Source organism: Notothenia rossii, assembly GCF_949606895.1.
Source record: "Notothenia rossii genome assembly, chromosome: 2".
Taxonomy (NCBI): domain Eukaryota; kingdom Metazoa; phylum Chordata; class Actinopteri; order Perciformes; family Nototheniidae; genus Notothenia; species Notothenia rossii.
Window position 1 is genome coordinate 53,432,866 of NC_136904.1, and position 12,728 is coordinate 53,445,593.

Consider the following 12,728-nt stretch of genomic DNA (forward strand, 5'->3'; position numbering starts at 1 on the left):
GTATAAGATCTGAGTACTTCTACATTTACTCAAGTACAAGATCTGAGTACTTCTACATTTACTACAAGATCTGAGTACTTCTACATTCACTCAAGTACAAGATCTGAGTACTTCTTCATTTACTCAAGTACAATATCTGAGTACTTCTACATTTACTACAAGATCTGAGTACTTCTACTTTTACTCAAGTACAATATCTGAGTAATTCTACTTTTACTAAAAGATCTGAGTACTTCTACTTTTACTCAAGTACAATATCTGAGTACTTCTACTTTTACTACAATATCTGATTACTTCTACATTTACTCAAGTACAAGATCTGAGTACTTCTACATTTACTCAAGTACAAGATCTGAGTACTTCTTAATTTACTCAAGTACAAGATCTGAGTACTTCTACTTTTACTACAATATCTGAGTACTTCTACTTTTACTACAACATCTGAGTACTTCTACTTTTACTCAAGTACAAGATCTGAGTACTTAAACTTTTACTACAAGATCTGAGTACTTCTACATTTACTCAAGTACAAGATCTGAGTACTTCTACATTTACTACAAGATCTGAGTACTTCTACTTTTACTCAAGTACAATATCTGAGTACTTCTACATTTACTACAAGATCTGAGTACTTCTACATTTACTCAAGTACAATATCTGAGTATTTCTACTTTTACAACAAGATCTGAGTAATTCTACTTTTACTCAAGTACAATATCTGAGTAATTCTACTTTTACTACAATATCTGAGTACTTCTACTTTTACTCAAGTACAAGATCTGAGTACTTCTACTTTTACTACAAGATCTGAGTACTTCTACATTTACTCAAGTACAAGATCAGAGTACTTCTTCATTTACTCAAGTACAATATCTGAGTACTTCTACTTTTACTACAAGATCTGAGTACTTCTAATTTACTCAAGTACAAGATCTGAGTACTTCTACATTTACTACAAGATCTGAGTACTTCTACTTTTACTACAAGATCTGAGTACTTCTAATTTTACTCAAGTACAATATCTGAGTAATTCTACTTTTACTAAAATATCTGAGTACTTCTACATTTACTCAAGTACAAGATCTGAGTACTTCTACTTTTACTACAATATCTGAGTACTTCTACTTTTACTCAAGTACAAGATCTGAGTACTTCTACTTTTACTATAAGATCTGAGTACTTCTACTTTTACTACAAGATCTGAGTACTTCTACATTTACTCAAGTACAAGATCTGAGTCCTTCTTCATTTACTCAAGTACAAGATCTGAGTACTTCTACATTTACTACAATATCTGAGTACTTCTACATTTACTCAAGTACAATATCTGAGTACTTCTTCATTTACTTAAGTACAAGGTCTGAGTACCTCTACATTTACTACAAGATCTGAGTACTTCTACTTTTACTACAAGATCTGAGTATTTCTACATTTACTCAAGTACAAGATCTGAGTACTTCTTCATTTACTCAAGTATAAGATCTGAGTACTTCTACTTTTACCTTAGTAAAAAATCTGAGTACTTCTACTTTTACTCAATTACAAGGTCTGAGTACTTCTACTTTTACTCAGGTAGAATGTTTAGTACTACTACATTTACTACAAGCTCTGAGTACTTCTATATTTACTCAAGTACAAGATCTGAGTACTTCTACTTTTACTACAAGATCTGAGTACTTCTACATTTACTCAAGTACAAGATCTGAGTTCTTCTTCATTTACTCAAGTACAAGATCTGAGTACTTCTACTTTTACTACAATATCTGAGTACATCTACTTTTACTCAAGTATAAGATCTGAATAGTTCTACATTTACTCAAGTACAAAATCTGAGTACTTCTACATTTACTACAAGATCTGAGTTCTTCTACATTTACTCAAGTACAAGATCTGAGTACTTCTTCATTTACTCAAGTACAAGATCTGAGTACTTCTACATTTACTACAAGATCTGAGTACTTCTACTTTTACTACAAGATCTGAGTACTTCTACTTTTACTCAAGTACAATATCTGAGTAATTCTACTTTTACTACAAGATCTGAGTACTTCTAATTTTACTCAAGTACAAGATCTGAGTACTTCTACATTTACTACAAGATCGGAGTACTTCTACTTTTACTACAAGATCTGAGTACTTCTAGTTTTACTCAAGTACAATATCTGAGTACTTCTACATTTACTACAAGATCTGAGTACTTCTACATTTACTCAAGTACAAGATCTGAGTACTTCTTCATTTACTCAAGTACAAGATCTGAGTACTTCTACATTTACTACAAGATCTGAGTACTTCTACTTTTACTACAAGATCTGAGTACTTCTACATTTACTCAATTACAATATCTGAGTACTTCTACTTTTACTACAAGATCTGAGTACTTCTACTTTTACTCAAGTACAAGATCTGAGTACTTCTACTTTTACTACAAGATCTGAGTACTTCTACTTTTACTCAAGTATAAGATCTGAGTACTTCTACATTTACTCAAGTACAAGATCTGAGTACTTCTACATTTACTACAAGATCTGAGTACTTCTACATTCACTCAAGTACAAGATCTGAGTACTTCTTCATTTACTCAAGTACAATATCTGAGTACTTCTACATTTACTACAAGATCTGAGTACTTCTACTTTTACTCAAGTACAATATCTGAGTAATTCTACTTTTACTAAAAGATCTGAGTACTTCTACTTTTACTCAAGTACAATATCTGAGTACTTCTACTTTTACTACAATATCTGATTACTTCTACATTTACTCAAGTACAAGATCTGAGTACTTCTACATTTACTCAAGTACAAGATCTGAGTACTTCTTAATTTACTCAAGTACAAGATCTGAGTACTTCTACTTTTACTACAATATCTGAGTACTTCTACTTTTACTACAACATCTGAGTACTTCTACTTTTACTCAAGTACAAGATCTGAGTACTTAAACTTTTACTACAAGATCTGAGTACTTCTACATTTACTCAAGTACAAGATCTGAGTACTTCTACATTTACTACAAGATCTGAGTACTTCTACTTTTACTACAAGATCTGAGTACTTCTACTTTTACTCAAGTACAATATCTGAGTACTTCTACATTTACTACAAGATCTGAGTACTTCTACATTTACTCAAGTACAATATCTGAGTACTTCTACTTTTACAACAAGATCTGAGTAATTCTACTTTTACTCAAGTACAATATCTGAGTAATTCTACTTTTACTACAATATCTGAGTACTTCTAATTTTACTCAAGTACAAGATCTGAGTACTTCTACTTTTACTACAAGATCTGAGTACTTCTACATTTACTCAAGTACAAGATCAGAGTACTTCTTCATTTACTCAAGTACAATATCTGAGTACTTCTACTTTTACTACAAGATCTGAGTACTTCTAATTTACTCAAGTACAAGATCTGAGTACTTCTACATTTACTACAAGATCTGAGTACTTCTACTTTTACTACAAGATCTGAGTACTTCTACTTTTACTCAAGTACAATATCTGAGTAATTCTACTTTTACTAACATATCTGAGTACTTCTACATTTACTCAAGTACAAGATCTGAGTACTTCTACTTTTACTACAATATCTGAGTACTTCTACATTTACTCAAGTACAAGATCTGAGTACTTCTTCATTTACTCAAGTACAAGATCTGAGTACTTCTAATTTTACTACAATATCTGAGTACTTCTACTTTTACTACAAGATCTGAGTACTTCTACTTTTACTCAAGTACAAGATCTGAGTACTTCTACTTTTACTATAAGATCTGAGTACTTCTACATTTACTCAAGTACAAGATCTGAGTACTTCTACATTTACTACAAGATCTGAGTTCTTCTACTTTTACTACAAGATCTGAGTACTTCTACTTTTACTCAAGTACAATATCTGAGTACTTCTACATTTACGACAAGATCTGAGTACTTCTACATTTACTCAAGTACAAGATCTGAGTACTTCTTCATTTACTCAAGTACAAGATCTGAGTACTTCTACATTTACTACAAGATCTGAGTACTTCTACTTTTACTACAAGATCTGAGTACTTCTACTTTTACTCAAGTACAATATCTGAGTACTTCTATTTTTACTACAAGAACTGAGCACTTCTACCTTTACTCAAGTACAAGATCTGAGTACTTCTACTTTTACTACAAGATCTGAGTACTTCTACATTTACTCAAGTACAAGATCTGAGTACTTCTTCATTTACTCAAGTACAAGATCTGAGTACTTTTACTTTTACTACAAGATCTGAGTACTTCTACTTTTACACAAGTACAATATCTGACTAATTCTACTTTTACTACAAGATCTGAGTACTTCTACTTTTACTCAAGTACAAGATCTGAGTACTTCTACATTTACTCAAGTACAAGATCAGAGTACTTCTTCATTTACTCAAGTACAATATCTGAGTACTTCTACTTTTACTACAAGATCTGAGTACTTCTAATTTACTCAAGTACAATATCTGAGTACTTCTACTTTTACTACAAGATCTGAGTACTTTTACATTTACTCAAGTACAATATCTGAGTACTTCTTCATTTACTCAAGTACAATATCTGACTACTTCTACTTTTACTACAAGATCTGAGTACTTCTACTTTTACTCAAGTACATGATCTGAGTACTTCTTCATTTACTCAAGTACAAGATCTGAGTACTTCTACTTTTACTACAATATCTGAGTACTTCTACTTTTACTACAATATCTGAGTACTTCTACTTTTACTCAAGTACAATATCTGAGTACTTCTACTTTTACTATAAGATCTGAGTACTTCTACATTTACTCAAGTACAAGATCTGAGTACTTCTACATTTACTACAAGATCTGAGTACTTCTACTTTTACTACAAGATCTGAGTACTTCTACATTTACTCAAGTACAAGATCTGAGTACTTCTTCATTTACTCAAGTACAAGATCTGAGTACTTCTACTTTTACTACAATATCTGAGTACTTCTACTTTTACTACAATATCTGAGTACTTCTACTTTTACTCAAGTACAATATCTGAGTACTTCTACTTTTACTATAAGATCTGAGTACTTCTACATTTACTCAAGTACAAGATCTGAGTACTTCTACATTTACTACAATATCTGAGTACTTCTACTTTTACTACAAGATCTGAGTACTTCTACTTTTACTCAAGTACAATATCTGAGTACTTCTACTTTTACTACAATATCTGAGTACATCTACTTTTACTCAAGTATAAGATCTGAGTACTTCTACATTTACTCAAGTACAGGATCTGAGTACTTCTACATTTACTACAAGATCTGAGTACTTCTACATTTACTCAAGTACAAGATCTGAGTACTTCTTCATTTACTCAATTACAAGATCTGAGTAATTCTACGTTTACTACAAGATCTGAGTACTTCTACTTTTACTACAAGATCTGAGTACTTCTTCTTTTACTCAAGTACAATATCTGAGTACTTCTACTTTTACTACAAAATCTGAGTACTTTTACTTTTACTCAAGTACAAGATCTGCGTACTTCTACTTTTACTACAAGATCTGAGTACTTCTAAATTTACTCAAGTACAAGATCTGAGTACTTCTACATTTACTACAAGATCTGAGTACTTCTACATTTACTCAAGTAGAAGATCAGAGTACTTCTTCATTTACTCAAGTACAAAATCTGAGTACTTCTACTTTTACAACAAGATCTGAGTACTTCTACTTTTACAACAAGATCTGAGTAATTCTACTTTTACTCAAGTACAATATCTGAGTAATTCTACTTTTACTACAAGATCTGAGTACTTCTACTTTTACTCAAGTACATGATCTGAGTACTTCTTCATTTACTCAAGTACAAGATCTGAGTACTTTTACATTTACTCAAGTACAAGATCTGAGTACTTCTTCATTTACTCAAGTACAATATCTGACTACTTCTACTTTTACTACAAGATCTGAGTACTTCTACTTTTACTCAAGTACATGATCTGAGTACTTCTTCATTTACTCAAGTACAAGATCTGAGTACTTCTACTTTTACTACAATATCTGAGTACTTCTACTTTTACTACAAGATCTGAGTACTTCTACATTTACTCAAGTACAATATCTGAGTACTTCTACTTCTACTACAAGATCTGAGTACTTCTACTTTTACTCAAGTACAATATCTGAGTACTTCTACTTTTACAACAAGATCTGAGTACTTCTACTTTTACAACAAGATCTGAGTAATTCTACTTTTACTCAAGTACAATATCTGAGTAATTCTACTTTTACTACAAGATCTGAGTACTTCTACTTTTACTCAAGTACAAGATCTGAGTACTTCTACTTTTACTACAATATCTGAGTACTTCTACTTTTACTACAAGATCTGAGTACTTCTACATTTATTCAAGTACAATATCTGAGTACTTCTTCATTTACTTAAGTACAAGGTCTGAGTACCTCTACATTTACTACAAGATCTGAGTACTTCTACTTTTACTACAAGATCTGAGTACTTCTACTTTTACTCAAGTACAATATCTGAGTACTTCTACTTTTACTACAAGATCTGAGTATTTCTACATTTACTCAAGTACAAGATCTGAGTACTTCTTCATTTACTCAAGTATAAGATCTGAGTACTTCTACTTTTACCTTAGTAAAAAATCTGAGTACTTCTACTTTTACTCAATTACAAGGTCTGAGTACTTCTACTTTTACTCAGGTAGAATGTTTAGTACTACTACATTTACTACAAGCTCTGAGTACTTCTATATTTACTCAAGTACAAGATCTGAGTACTTCTACTTTTACTACAAGATCTGAGTACTTCTACATTTACTCAAGTACAAGATCTGAGTACTTCTTCATTTACTCAAGTACAAGATCTGAGTACTTCTACATTTACTACAATATCTGAGTACTTCTACATTTATTCAAGTACAATATCTGAGTACTTCTTCATTTACTTAAGTACAAGGTCTGAGTACCTCTACATTTACTACAAGATCTGAGTACTTCTACTTTTACTACAAGATCTGAGTACTTCTACTTTTACTCAAGTACAATATCTGAGTACTTCTACTTTTACTACAAGATCTGAGTATTTCTACATTTACTCAAGTACAAGATCTGAGTACTTCTTCATTTACTCAAGTATAAGATCTGAGTACTTCTACTTTTACCTTAGTAAAAAATCTGAGTACTTCTACTTTTACTCAATTACAAGGTCTGAGTACTTCTACTTTTACTCAGGTAGAATGTTTAGTACTACTACATTTACTACAAGCTCTGAGTACTTCTATATTTACTCAAGTACAAGATCTGAGTACTTCTACTTTTACTACAAGATCTGAGTACTTCTACATTTACTCAAGTACAAGATCTGAGTTCTTCTTCATTTACTCAAGTACAAGATCTGAGTACTTCTACTTTTACTACAATATCTGAGTACATCTACTTTTACTCAAGTATAAGATCTGAGTAGTTCTACATTTACTCAAGTACAAAATCTGAGTACTTCTACATTTACTACAAGATCTGAGTTCTTCTACATTTACTCAAGTACAAGATCTGAGTACTTCTTCATTTACTCAAGTACAAGATCTGAGTACTTCTACATTTACTACAAGATCTGAGTACTTCTACTTTTACTACAAGATCTGAGTACTTCTACTTTTACTCAAGTACAATATCTGAGTAATTCTACTTTTACTACAAGATCTGAGTACTTCTAATTTTACTCAAGTACAAGATCTGAGTACTTCTACATTTACTACAAGATCGGAGTACTTCTACTTTTACTACAAGATCTGAGTACTTCTAGTTTTACTCAAGTACAATATCTGAGTACTTCTACATTTACTACAAGATCTGAGTACTTCTACATTTACTCAAGTACAAGATCTGAGTACTTCTTCATTTACTCAAGTACAAGATCTGAGTACTTCTACATTTACTACAAGATCTGAGTACTTCTACTTTTACTACAAGATCTGAGTACTTCTACATTTACTCAATTACAATATCTGAGTACTTCTACTTTTACTACAAGATCTGAGTACTTCTACTTTTACTCAAGTACAAGATCTGAGTACTTCTACTTTTACTACAAGATCTGAGTACTTCTACTTTTACTCAAGTATAAGATCTGAGTACTTCTACATTTACTCAAGTACAAGATCTGAGTACTTCTACATTTACTACAAGATCTGAGTACTTCTACATTCACTCAAGTACAAGATCTGAGTACTTCTTCATTTACTCAAGTACAATATCTGAGTACTTCTACATTTACTACAAGATCTGAGTACTTCTACTTTTACTCAAGTACAATATCTGAGTAATTCTACTTTTACTAAAAGATCTGAGTACTTCTACTTTTACTCAAGTACAATATCTGAGTACTTCTACTTTTACTACAATATCTGATTACTTCTACATTTACTCAAGTACAAGATCTGAGTACTTCTACATTTACTCAAGTACAAGATCTGAGTACTTCTTAATTTACTCAAGTACAAGATCTGAGTACTTCTACTTTTACTACAATATCTGAGTACTTCTACTTTTACTACAACATCTGAGTACTTCTACTTTTACTCAAGTACAAGATCTGAGTACTTAAACTTTTACTACAAGATCTGAGTACTTCTACATTTACTCAAGTACAAGATCTGAGTACTTCTACATTTACTACAAGATCTGAGTACTTCTACTTTTACTCAAGTACAATATCTGAGTACTTCTACATTTACTACAAGATCTGAGTACTTCTACATTTACTCAAGTACAATATCTGAGTATTTCTACTTTTACAACAAGATCTGAGTAATTCTACTTTTACTCAAGTACAATATCTGAGTAATTCTACTTTTACTACAATATCTGAGTACTTCTACTTTTACTCAAGTACAAGATCTGAGTACTTCTACTTTTACTACAAGATCTGAGTACTTCTACATTTACTCAAGTACAAGATCAGAGTACTTCTTCATTTACTCAAGTACAATATCTGAGTACTTCTACTTTTACTACAAGATCTGAGTACTTCTAATTTACTCAAGTACAAGATCTGAGTACTTCTACATTTACTACAAGATCTGAGTACTTCTACTTTTACTACAAGATCTGAGTACTTCTAATTTTACTCAAGTACAATATCTGAGTAATTCTACTTTTACTAAAATATCTGAGTACTTCTACATTTACTCAAGTACAAGATCTGAGTACTTCTACTTTTACTACAATATCTGAGTACTTCTACTTTTACTCAAGTACAAGATCTGAGTACTTCTACTTTTACTATAAGATCTGAGTACTTCTACTTTTACTACAAGATCTGAGTACTTCTACATTTACTCAAGTACAAGATCTGAGTCCTTCTTCATTTACTCAAGTACAAGATCTGAGTACTTCTACATTTACTACAATATCTGAGTACTTCTACATTTACTCAAGTACAATATCTGAGTACTTCTTCATTTACTTAAGTACAAGGTCTGAGTACCTCTACATTTACTACAAGATCTGAGTACTTCTACTTTTACTACAAGATCTGAGTATTTCTACATTTACTCAAGTACAAGATCTGAGTACTTCTTCATTTACTCAAGTATAAGATCTGAGTACTTCTACTTTTACCTTAGTAAAAAATCTGAGTACTTCTACTTTTACTCAATTACAAGGTCTGAGTACTTCTACTTTTACTCAGGTAGAATGTTTAGTACTACTACATTTACTACAAGCTCTGAGTACTTCTATATTTACTCAAGTACAAGATCTGAGTACTTCTACTTTTACTACAAGATCTGAGTACTTCTACATTTACTCAAGTACAAGATCTGAGTTCTTCTTCATTTACTCAAGTACAAGATCTGAGTACTTCTACTTTTACTACAATATCTGAGTACATCTACTTTTACTCAAGTATAAGATCTGAATAGTTCTACATTTACTCAAGTACAAAATCTGAGTACTTCTACATTTACTACAAGATCTGAGTTCTTCTACATTTACTCAAGTACAAGATCTGAGTACTTCTTCATTTACTCAAGTACAAGATCTGAGTACTTCTACATTTACTACAAGATCTGAGTACTTCTACTTTTACTACAAGATCTGAGTACTTCTACTTTTACTCAAGTACAATATCTGAGTAATTCTACTTTTACTACAAGATCTGAGTACTTCTAATTTTACTCAAGTACAAGATCTGAGTACTTCTACATTTACTACAAGATCGGAGTACTTCTACTTTTACTACAAGATCTGAGTACTTCTAGTTTTACTCAAGTACAATATCTGAGTACTTCTACATTTACTACAAGATCTGAGTACTTCTACATTTACTCAAGTACAAGATCTGAGTACTTCTTCATTTACTCAAGTACAAGATCTGAGTACTTCTACATTTACTACAAGATCTGAGTACTTCTACTTTTACTACAAGATCTGAGTACTTCTACATTTACTCAATTACAATATCTGAGTACTTCTACTTTTACTACAAGATCTGAGTACTTCTACTTTTACTCAAGTACAAGATCTGAGTACTTCTACTTTTACTACAAGATCTGAGTACTTCTACTTTTACTCAAGTATAAGATCTGAGTACTTCTACATTTACTCAAGTACAAGATCTGAGTACTTCTACATTTACTACAAGATCTGAGTACTTCTACATTCACTCAAGTACAAGATCTGAGTACTTCTTCATTTACTCAAGTACAATATCTGAGTACTTCTACATTTACTACAAGATCTGAGTACTTCTACTTTTACTCAAGTACAATATCTGAGTAATTCTACTTTTACTAAAAGATCTGAGTACTTCTACTTTTACTCAAGTACAATATCTGAGTACTTCTACTTTTACTACAATATCTGATTACTTCTACATTTACTCAAGTACAAGATCTGAGTACTTCTACATTTACTCAAGTACAAGATCTGAGTACTTCTTAATTTACTCAAGTACAAGATCTGAGTACTTCTACTTTTACTACAATATCTGAGTACTTCTACTTTTACTACAACATCTGAGTACTTCTACTTTTACTCAAGTACAAGATCTGAGTACTTAAACTTTTACTACAAGATCTGAGTACTTCTACATTTACTCAAGTACAAGATCTGAGTACTTCTACATTTACTACAAGATCTGAGTACTTCTACTTTTACTACAAGATCTGAGTACTTCTACTTTTACTCAAGTACAATATCTGAGTACTTCTACATTTACTACAAGATCTGAGTACTTCTACATTTACTCAAGTACAATATCTGAGTACTTCTACTTTTACAACAAGATCTGAGTAATTCTACTTTTACTCAAGTACAATATCTGAGTAATTCTACTTTTACTACAATATCTGAGTACTTCTAATTTTACTCAAGTACAAGATCTGAGTACTTCTACTTTTACTACAAGATCTGAGTACTTCTACATTTACTCAAGTACAAGATCAGAGTACTTCTTCATTTACTCAAGTACAATATCTGAGTACTTCTACTTTTACTACAAGATCTGAGTACTTCTAATTTACTCAAGTACAAGATCTGAGTACTTCTACATTTACTACAAGATCTGAGTACTTCTACTTTTACTACAAGATCTGAGTACTTCTACTTTTACTCAAGTACAATATCTGAGTAATTCTACTTTTACTAACATATCTGAGTACTTCTACATTTACTCAAGTACAAGATCTGAGTACTTCTACTTTTACTACAATATCTGAGTACTTCTACATTTACTCAAGTACAAGATCTGAGTACTTCTTCATTTACTCAAGTACAAGATCTGAGTACTTCTAATTTTACTACAATATCTGAGTACTTCTACTTTTACTACAAGATCTGAGTACTTCTACTTTTACTCAAGTACAAGATCTGAGTACTTCTACTTTTACTATAAGATCTGAGTACTTCTACATTTACTCAAGTACAAGATCTGAGTACTTCTACATTTACTACAAGATCTGAGTTCTTCTACTTTTACTACAAGATCTGAGTACTTCTACTTTTACTCAAGTACAATATCTGAGTACTTCTACATTTACGACAAGATCTGAGTACTTCTACATTTACTCAAGTACAAGATCTGAGTACTTCTTCATTTACTCAAGTACAAGATCTGAGTACTTCTACATTTACTACAAGATCTGAGTACTTCTACTTTTACTACAAGATCTGAGTACTTCTACTTTTACTCAAGTACAATATCTGAGTACTTCTATTTTTACTACAAGAACTGAGCACTTCTACCTTTACTCAAGTACAAGATCTGAGTACTTCTACTTTTACTACAAGATCTGAGTACTTCTACATTTACTCAAGTACAAGATCTGAGTACTTCTTCATTTACTCAAGTACAAGATCTGAGTACTTTTACTTTTACTACAAGATCTGAGTACTTCTACTTTTACACAAGTACAATATCTGACTAATTCTACTTTTACTACAAGATCTGAGTACTTCTACTTTTACTCAAGTACAAGATCTGAGTACTTCTACATTTACTCAAGTACAAGATCAGAGTACTTCTTCATTTACTCAAGTACAATATCTGAGTACTTCTACTTTTACTACAAGATCTGAGTACTTCTAATTTACTCAAGTACAATATCTGAGTACTTCTACTTTTACTACAAGATCTGAGTACTTTTACATTTACTCAAGTACAATATCTGAGTACTTCTTCATTTACTCAAGTACAATATCTGACTACTTCT